Source organism: Arachis hypogaea, chromosome 18 (assembly GCF_003086295.3).
Source record: "Arachis hypogaea cultivar Tifrunner chromosome 18, arahy.Tifrunner.gnm2.J5K5, whole genome shotgun sequence".
Classification (NCBI taxonomy): Eukaryota; Viridiplantae; Streptophyta; class Magnoliopsida; order Fabales; family Fabaceae; genus Arachis; species Arachis hypogaea.
The window spans coordinates 129682653-129692756 of record NC_092053.1 but is presented as its reverse complement, the minus strand read 5'-3'; the positions used below and the strand labels follow the sequence as shown (position 1 = coordinate 129692756).

The window sequence follows — 10104 nt, the reverse complement described above, 5'->3', positions numbered from 1 at the left end:
CAATAAAATTTCATTCTTTCACAATTTTATGTGCAACGTGCGGCGAGCTATGGCCGTGGCCTACGCACCGTTTTGAGAGGCGCGTTGCGTCCATTCTCCTCCGACGCGTTGGTGGAGAAGCCCAGACCAGGCGAGATCGGATTGGTTTCCGGTATTCCCGATAATCACCTTCGTCGTAGGGTTGTAATTTACTCTCCTGCTAGAACTGCTACTCAACAAGGATCTGGAAAGGTTGGAAGGTGGAAGATTAACTTTTTGTCAACCCAAAAGTGGGAGAATCCGTTGATGGGCTGGACATCAACTGGAGACCCCTACGCCCATGTTGGCGATTCTGCTCTGTATTTTGATAATGAAGAATCAGCCAAGGAATTTGCTGAGAGACATGGCTGGGAGTATGTGGTCAAGAAGCCACACACACCATTGTTGAAGGTTAAAGCATATGCAGACAATTTTAAGTGGAAAGGTTTACCTACCAAATATTTAGAGGTTGATCACTTCAACAAAAAACTGAAACTGGAGTGATAAAACTTCTCCTAATTCTCTCTTTATCTCAATAAGTTTAGTATTTTTGACATTTTTCATCCTCCAACTTGTAAGGGCATATTAAATTATTTTTACATCTTAGTCCATGACAACAATAAAGACGTCTCACGGCTCATAAATTCAGCCCAACAGAATAACAAATTCAATTATAATTTTGTCTTTATCTTATCTTTATTTGCTTTTATCTTTCATACGCTAATACTCTATATATACTTAGTTTTACCTTCATTATTTACAATTTTCAATCAATCAACAATCAATAAAATTTTTTCATCTTCTTTTTTTCTTTCATTATTCTTTATAATTTATTATCTTTCTGTATTCTTTACGTACTTTTTCTGTTTTATACTTTTATTAATTAATATATATGAAATACTTTATTTTCTTTCCAAACTTATTAATATATATCTTTAATTCTGTGAAGTGTGAATATTTTTTTTCTTTATTGACTTGATCAGATTCATTAAAACGTTAGTCATTGAGAATTGAGTTTATGGGAGATCATTGGCGGCTATAAAGAAAAATATATTTCATTACATCTTTTTTTTTCCTTTTAACGCAATTCTAGTTCGAGACACATATTTCTACCAAAATAGTGTTATTATTATCAATGTAATAAATGTTAAACGTTAATAGTAAGTTGCGGGTTCGAGTCTCTTATCTTTTCAAATTTTTAAGCCAATGAATAATAGCCCAAATGGCATAGTCTCCCCATACTCAATTAAGAAGTTGCGGGTTCGAGTCTTCTATTTTTGGTAAAAAAAAAAAATACAATAATAGCATATGAAAAATCAAAGTGAATCAGAGAGTTTGAGATACACGTATAGATGCAATTTGTTATGATGATGTGTCCATTATAATATATTATAGTAAAAAATTGGAGATGGTGATCTGATCATGCTATATTAAAATTAAAGGAAGTGCAGAATTTATATTTTTAGCACGTGAAAAAAGAAAACGTGAGATTATAACTAACTGGCGGCAAATAATTATGAGGGAGCAAATTTTATTTTAATTCTTACGAGTAAAGCAGAATCCTATTTCCGGCATGCTAATACATATGGTAGTTTACATTCTATGGACTACAACTTGGGGTGATAAACTTAGGTAGTCCATCCCACTAAAAACCGGGTTTAAAATGTTAGTTTGTTACTTTGTTCTGTTTTAGAGTGAATTGGTAGGTAGAAGAATTTAAAATATTAGTTTTTTTTTAAGATAAATACTATTTTGATTCTTATAGTTTAGAGTAAAAATTAAAATCATTCATAACATTTTTTTTAATTTAAAATCGTCTCTAACGTTACAGTTATTTATAAAATCATCTTTGTTAAAAAGAAATAAATAATAATAATAATAATTTTTTTAAGAAAAAAAACATCGTCATCCAGCGTCCTTCCATCATCACCATTATCGACGTTTCCCTTCCATCATCATCCATCTCCATCAAATCCATCCACAACCATCATCATCTCCCTATCAGTCCCTCACTATCAGGTACCACCCCCCAAATTACGTCTCACACTCCACTACCATCACCAACAAGAACAATCCAATGACAACTATACACCGAATCTAAAAGCTCGCATGTTGGGATCTGTAGTAATTTGTCCATCGTTTTTATCACTCAAACCAATCCCTTGAAAAACAACAAATTAGTAGAATTAAATAACAGAATCCAAATCCAATCGATAATAAGCTATAGAATTTGTGGGATCAAAACTCACGATTTAGCGAAGATGATGCACACGAACTTTTTACTGGGACAGGTACATGCGATTTTCTTCAATTCATGGAAGACCGATTCATGGCTGAGTTACACGTTGAGTTTATTGCCTGAGACATGTTCAATCATCTTCTGTATTAGTTCAAGTTTGCAGAGGATTGTTGGCGATTCGGTCTTGCTGTGGTAGATTGGTGGGGTAAGGTTGAGATTAGGGTTATTAGTAGCGGTGGTGGGTTGGTGGCCCTGGTGGTTGAATTGGAAGGAGTCATGCTGGTTGAATTGGAAGGAGCGTGAAGAAGAGCAGTAGTGGTGGTGGGATGGATATAGTTTTTTTTTCTTTTATTTGTAGCAGGGGTAATTTGGTCCAAAACAAAGATTAAGGTTAAAAAGGATAATTTTAAAAATAATTGTAACGTTAGGAACTATTTTGAAAAATGTTAGGGATGATTTTGTTTTTATCTCCAAACTATAGAGAGTAAAACGGTCGCTTTTTATTTTTTGTATGGAGTGCAGCTGGTGTTTTTTTTGTAGTTTTTTTTTTTTTAAAAAGAAAATTACAAATCTAACTTTTAGATTTGTATTTTAACATTAAAAAAATTTTGAAACATGCAAATCGGACTCTCCTATTTAGAAATTAAATTTTTTTTTTATTTTTTTACTCAAAACTTATCCTCATATTTTTATACTTACCCAAAATCGACATTCAGTTTTCTACTCTACCCAAAATTTGACCCTCAATTTTCTACCTTTACCCAAATTTGAGTATCCGATTTATAGTTTCTAATTAAAAAAAATAATTATCTCCATATTCATAAAAAATACACCAACTCTCCATAATTATGTATTATCTACTTCTCCAATTCATTACCAAAAAAATTAGCCTAAAACAGGATTTATCTTTTTCTTTTTCTTTTTTATGGTGTTATTGTAGTATTTTTTATTTTTATTATTTTAAAAGAATAAAAATAATAAAAAATTATAAAAAAATAAAATAAAAAGAAAAAAATAAAGAATAAAAAGAAAAAGAAGATAATGACGATGATAAAAAATAGGAAGAAAGAAGTTTTGAATTGTGTAGACTTTATTAGAGAAATAGTGCCGAAACCTTTTAAACTTCATACGAAAAATTTCTAAATTTTGACACTGAAATTTCTTAACAGTGACATAGAAAATTTCTTAATTAATTAGAAGTTATCCAAAACAAAAAATAGCACCGAAATATCTTAACCGAGATACCAAGATTTCTCCTAACGTATCTTCTTCTTCTACTTCTATTTTTTATATTTTATCTTTTTTTTCTTCCAATATATTATTTTTCTTACGATGTGGCATAGAGATCAATTTAAATTATGTTTTTACTATAGTAATATTTTTTAGCTTTATATAATAAATTTTGATGTTCTTTTTATTTTATTTTTGTATTTTATATTAAAAATTTAGTATTATTTCATCATCATCATTATTTTTTGTATTCTGTTTTTCTTCTTTATCCTTCTATTTCATAAAATCTTAAAAAATTCATAAACAAATAAATAAACAAAAAAATAAATAAGAATAAAAAATATATAAGAAAAAAAAGATGTCAATGATGATGAAGATAATAAAAGAGGAGGAAGAAGAAGAGGAGAAAGAGAAAGAGAAAAAAAAAGAAAAAAATTAAATGAGAAGAGGAGGAGGAGAAGAAGAAAAAAGAAAGAGAAAAAATTAAATGAAAAAATGAGTATGAGAAGGAGAAAAAAAAAAGACAACAAACGAAAAAAAAGGCGTATATATCTTAATTTGGTTGAATTTGATTATGTAAAAAATTTGATTTTTAAAATTACTGAAAAATAAATATTTGAATAATTATATAAAAGATGCAGCTAAAATAAAATTCAATCTTTAGTCCTCATTTTCATTTTTTTTTTTACTTTTGCTCGTTTGTATAAAAGAAAAAAAGTTAGAGATATTTGTTTAATGTAAAATCGCTAAATTTAAAAGAAGAAAATATATCCTTATTCTATATATGTGCTTTCAAAAGTTATGTTGAATTCTAATTTTTAAAACTTTTTAAAAAATATACCTTCTATATTTAGTACATTTTGTCCTATAAAATTAAATTTTGAGAAATTAATGATTGATTTCTTTCTTACGATTGTCGTTTTATAATATATGAATTTATATGGTTAAAAACTTAGTTAATACTCAAATTCGTCCCTGAAAGATATTTCGATCTCCATTTTAGTCCTCGAAAGATAAAGTTAATCAAAAGAGTCCTTGAAAGATATCCAAGTTAATTACGTTTGTTCTTCCGTCAACTCCGTTGATGAGCTGGCTAACGTCTGATGACGTGTGACGTTAGCTGCCTACGTGGAAGAGTCCAACGTGTCATTAGCAGTTGCTGACAAGGTAAGTTTGGGAAAACAGTTCAAATCAGTCCCTCAGTGTTTGAAACCTAATCCTAATTTCGATGATAAATACGTCGCGTTCAAGGATCAGAGGGCCATATGCCTGGGTAAGTGTTGAAATTGGCTGGTTTAGGGCGACGATGGAGACAGCAAATGGAGGCCGTGGCGGTGGTGTGTCGTTTCCGTTGAACGGCAGTAATGGTTCCAGCGCTTCAATGCAAACCAGGAGGAAAATTCATGAGGAATAATGTTACTGTGGATTGAAGGCTGCGATAAGAAAATCTTGGACAGCAGAGAACCCAGATAGACAATCCGTGCATGTCCAAGGTACCGGGTGAGTGTTGTATAAGAAGTTAAAGGTTTTCCGTGTTGTTTTGTGTTTTGGGGTTTTATTCAATTTTTTGTTTTCTGATTTTTGAATTTGTAGAAGGGCAGTCACTGCAATTACTTTAAGTGGGTTGACAATGATGACTATGAAGGGGTGGGCGAAGTTGGAACAAAGAAAGATTATGGGGCTGAGCTGCAGGTTGAAAGTGACTATGATGAATGGAGGTTGAAGGTGGCATGGAGACTGGGCAGCTTGGAAGCTGAAGTAAAAGCATTGAAAATGTTAATAGTTTTCCTGTTTGTGGTAGTTGTCGTTAATGTGATCGTTTGTTGTTTGTTATCTTGTTCCAAGTAAAACAAATTCTGTTGATATGTCATGGTATAATGAGATGAATCCCTTGAATGAGAATAGATGTTGCATTTGGTTTTTTTAGATTAAGACAACACAATCCAATTCAAATGTTCCAAACCAATTCGAATCACTGTTACAGTAAGATGTACTAAGGAATGAACATAATCAGTAGTCAAAGTACTCTTAAACATTGAGTTGCCATAGAAGGCTAGATGTCACATTGTCTTCAGGATAAAAACAACAGCAAAGTCATAAGGTTTTACATGAGGATACAAACCTAAAAAGTAGGCTAGACCAAAATAAAAGGGCATAGTACAACTTTTCAATTACATAGATAACTAAAATGTTGATAATGGAACTTCAATTGCCTAGTGCAAAAAAACATAAAGTATCCTCACACAAAAACAAATTCAACCAGAATACATTTCAACACCAATCAAAGTCATTTATCAGTCTTTCTTGGGGGCTTGAAGCCTGGAGTAGGAACGAAGGTCATAAAGTTGGCCAGCTTTTTAACAGTTGCTGAACTAGTCCCCTTGATTGTCTCAGCAGATATAGCGACTGGTGCGGCTATAGTAGGTTTAGGAGAGGACTGAAGTCTGGCTTTCCTTTTAATGATCTTTAACTTGGGTGGCCTAGCTGTTACTTGTTCCTACATAATTTAATGGCAGATTTAGATTTAGATTTAGATTATAAAAGAAATCACATATGTTTAAAAGAAATCACATATGGCAGATTACCTATTGTGTTTCTTAGGTTGGTGGTATGCTTTCAGATTGGCTAATGTCAATTACTGTTGGAGGCTGTGTTGGTGATGGAGCTATATCTGCTGGAGCTGGATTATGTTCAGCTGGGACAGAGCTTACTTGAGGGTCAGCCCCATCTGCAGCAGGGGCAACCACAGCTAGTTGCAGCTGCAGCTGCCTGGCATGCTCCTTAGCTTCCATAGCTTTCTTCTTTGCACAGCTTCTCTTGTTGTGTCTTATCTCACTACAATACATGCATCTGATAGGGTTATACTTCCTCTTCATCTTTGTCTTTGACCCAGTAGGTTGCTCCTCTTTCTCCCTTCTCCTTTTCTTCGTTGGTCTTCCAAGGTTGGCCTTAAATGGTGGTGGCACGGGAGCTGGGTGTGGAGTTTTTTCCTATAGATCCTGTCCTTTCATTGGATTGACATTGAAGCAATAGGTCTTCATGTACGCTTCCATCTTCACCAGTCATGACAATAGTTTTCAGTGCGTTTGTCATTCTTATCCTGTATGGCCGATATTGCATGCATACATGGTATCCCTTACAAAGACAAATCAATCATTATTTAAAGATCGTGCATGAAAGTAGATGACAATAAGTAACTGTTGAATTTGTTACCTGTGAGTTGTCAAAAGCGACAGCTGCATGTGTGCTTTCCCAGGTTAACCACCATATTGGTTGGCCAGCCATGAACTTCATAGAGTTCTTCTTTTTTATCGCCGGACCATTGAGGAGCCCAGTGGCTAGACAACGTTGTCATGACTTCAAATCTACTCTACTGAACAGGGGAAAAATCCCTTGATAGTTCTGTAGCTTCTTCCGATTGTCAACAATACTCTTCATGATGATTCTTCTAACTTCCTCAGCTAATGTCAGAATGGGCTTGCCCCTGTCATGCTTGATTTTAGCGTTGAAAGACTTGTAAGCATTGTTGCAGATGTTATCCACCTTTGGCAGTTCACTAAAGTGCGCCTTTGTCCATGCATCCTTAGGCCATTTGTCGAGATATTCCCAGGCTTTTTGATTGATTAGCTTCACTCTGTTCATGTTTCGATTGAATTCAATTGTTGTCCTTGACCGAGCACATTCCCAAACCATATCTTTCAGTTCAGTACTTGACCATTGTTTTTAGAAATTGCGCCATAAATGCCAAACACAGAATCGATGGTGTACCCTAGGAAACACTTCCTGAACAGCCGGTATTAAACCCTACAAGTAAACAAAGACACGAAAAGATGTTAAATCAAATTCGTCCCTCAGATAACTTTATTAAATCAAATTCGTCCCTCAGTGTTATTCATTAAATCAAAAGAGTCCTAATAGTTTCTTGTCGTAAGTCAATAACATTCTCACCTTCTGCATGTCTGAAATGAAGCACCATTTGTTCTCCCTGTAGTCTCCCAGGTCGTTGTGCAGTAACTCAAGGAACCACTTCCAATTGTCTTTGTTTTTGACATTGACAATGGCATAAGCAATCACAAATATGTGATTGTTAGCATCCTGTCCACACGCTGTCAAAATTTGACCCCATGTAGTGTCTTCAGAAACGCTCCATCAAGACCAATTAAGGGTCTGCAACCTGCCTTAAACCCCCTCTTGCAGGCATCAAGACAAACATAGAAATGATCAAAGAGGGGAGGACTCTCAGGCATGGGGATAACAGATACTTGAATTGTGGAGCCGGGATTACTAGTCAGCAACTCATTGGCATAGTCCCACACCAACCCATATTGAGCTATCTCATCACCCTCCACTATTTTCCTAGCAGCTTTCAAAGCTCTTGTAATGCATGTGCTATTGAGATAGACGTTGCACTTTCTGACAAACCAGTCATAAACCTCTCGATGCTTCATGGTAGGGTGTTTTCTAAGCTTAGGTACTAGTTTACTAAAGGTCTAGGTTTGGGTTGCAGCTCTGTTTTTCCTCCTTCTTGGACAAGTGTGACTATCCACTAGAGTCTTAATTTGCCAAGATCCATCTTGTTAATTACATGCATAGTATACTACATATGAACAATCTTTAGACTTACAAACAGCTCCAACTCTAACCTTGTCATTTTTTGAAAACAAAATATTTCTACCCCATTGGATTATATAATCCTTAGTTGCTTGCATGAATTCAGACTTGGACTTAAATACCATACTAACCTCAAATTTCAATAGTCCAAACTTTGTTTTCTCATTGAACTGAGGGTATACAGCTGGTGATTCTTCATCAGACTCCAACACCTTATCAGAGTTCTCTGAATGCTAGGAGTCAGCATCTGAGGTACCATCACTGTCATCTAAATCTAGTAACAAAAATTTCAAAACATAAGCTACCCTAACATTTGCAAAATAGTTCAAAAACAAGTAACCCTAAGGAAATTAACATACCAGACTCAGAGTTTTGTTCATCTTCAAAATCCTCATAGTTGGAACTTAGAATCATCAGTGTCTATTTCTTTATCACCTAATTTTTTCTTAGGGGGCTTGTGCTTCTCTTTGACTTCAAACCTTCTGTCCCTTTTTTCCACTTCTTTTTCTGTTACCAGAGTCACTGTCACTATTACTGCTATAGAGGTTGTCTCCTACAATTTTTGGAGGCCTGTACAGTTCATCTTCAGTACTCTCATAAGAGTCATGAGAGTCAGTGTCATCTTCATGGAGGGGAGCTTTTTTCACTTGTCTTCCAGATCTTGTGACTCTGCAGCCGCTGCTACTTTGTTTATCCTTATTCCCTTGTGAGTTATTGGCTGCTTCTGATGATGCAGTTGATTGAGGTGGGACTGATTTGGCCTGATAAATGGTCTTCTTGGCCTGAGGAACATGCTTCATGGGCTGAGATGTTGTCTTTTTGGGCTGAGATATTGTCTTCTTGGGCTGATGGACTGGTTTATTGGACTGAGAATTGGGCTTCATCTTCGGTTGGTTGGGCTCAGATATGGGCTTTATTGTTGGTTTGCTGGGCTGTGACTTGGGCTGTAAGATTGTTCTGTTGGGGTGAGAGGTTTGCTTTTTAGACTCAGGAACCATTGTTGTGGATTTCTTCACAGGTTGGGAACTGCACTTCTTAGCTTCCAAAGACTTCCTCTGTTTCAAGCTTTCTGCTTCCACATTCACTACTTCGTCCTCCATGTTGTCTACTATACAAGGCTAAGAAATACAATTCTCCAGGTAGATATTGATTAGATTGTGGTTTCTCTTGCAATCCTTGCACATGGCAACCAAGTCTGCGTCTGTGACTAACCTTCTCAACCCGGATGAAAGGGAAACTCCAGGATCTTTCCACCAACAGTTTCCAGCTTCAATGTAACCCAACTCCCTATAGTAACCCCTTACAAAGAAGACGTCAAGCGTGTCTCCTTCAACCCCCATCAACACCTCTGTATTATCAGGTTCATATACCATATCTCCTTCCACATTCTTTTTAAACAATCCACCATGGTGAAACACAAAAGTCATCGAAGGACCTTCCATCTACAATAACAAAAAATAAAACATCCTTAGCCCACACAGATTGCCACTAGCTATTCTCTATCATAACATAACAAGCCCTAACCCCAAAACAAATGTGCAACAAGGAAAAATAACCATCATTAAAATGAAAGACCCATAACTAAATATCATCACAACGGAAGTCAAAGCAATGCATTCTGACACACTCAAAATCTTCTACAATAGTCACACAAACCCTTAGCCTCCTCAAACCCCTACCCGAAATCAAACAAAGACATACAAAACGCCGCCCTTAAGTCATCAGGCCATAAACTGATTCAAAAAAAATGAAAAAACTTTAATGCTTACCTCTAACCGTCACGATTGCTTCTTCCACAATCAATGTTGCTAACAGAGCCGACGACCTCTGTTCTCAATAGCAACACCTACTCTGCTTTGATCGTCAACCAACAATGACAAACGTGGATGGCGACGTTCGAATGCAAGGTGAAAGGGTTAGGGCATGGCTTGAGGGAGATGAAACATTTTGGAGCCAAACATAGAGATAGTTGTTATGGAATGGGGTGAGAGTCTGCAACGTTTTGA

General features: G+C 35.4%; 1 long non-coding RNA gene across 1 annotated transcript; it reads right to left on the bottom strand.

Moving 5' to 3' along the window:
• Window positions 1–1802: 1802 nt before the first annotated feature.
• On the bottom strand, window positions 1803–2577 carry LOC140181672 (uncharacterized). The gene is made up of 2 exons (XR_011876713.1): window positions 2268–2577; window positions 1803–2179 (listed from the first exon to the last, which is right to left on the bottom strand). It is a non-coding gene; the product is annotated as an uncharacterized lncRNA (long non-coding RNA).
• Between the last annotated feature and the right edge of the window lie 7527 nt (window positions 2578–10104).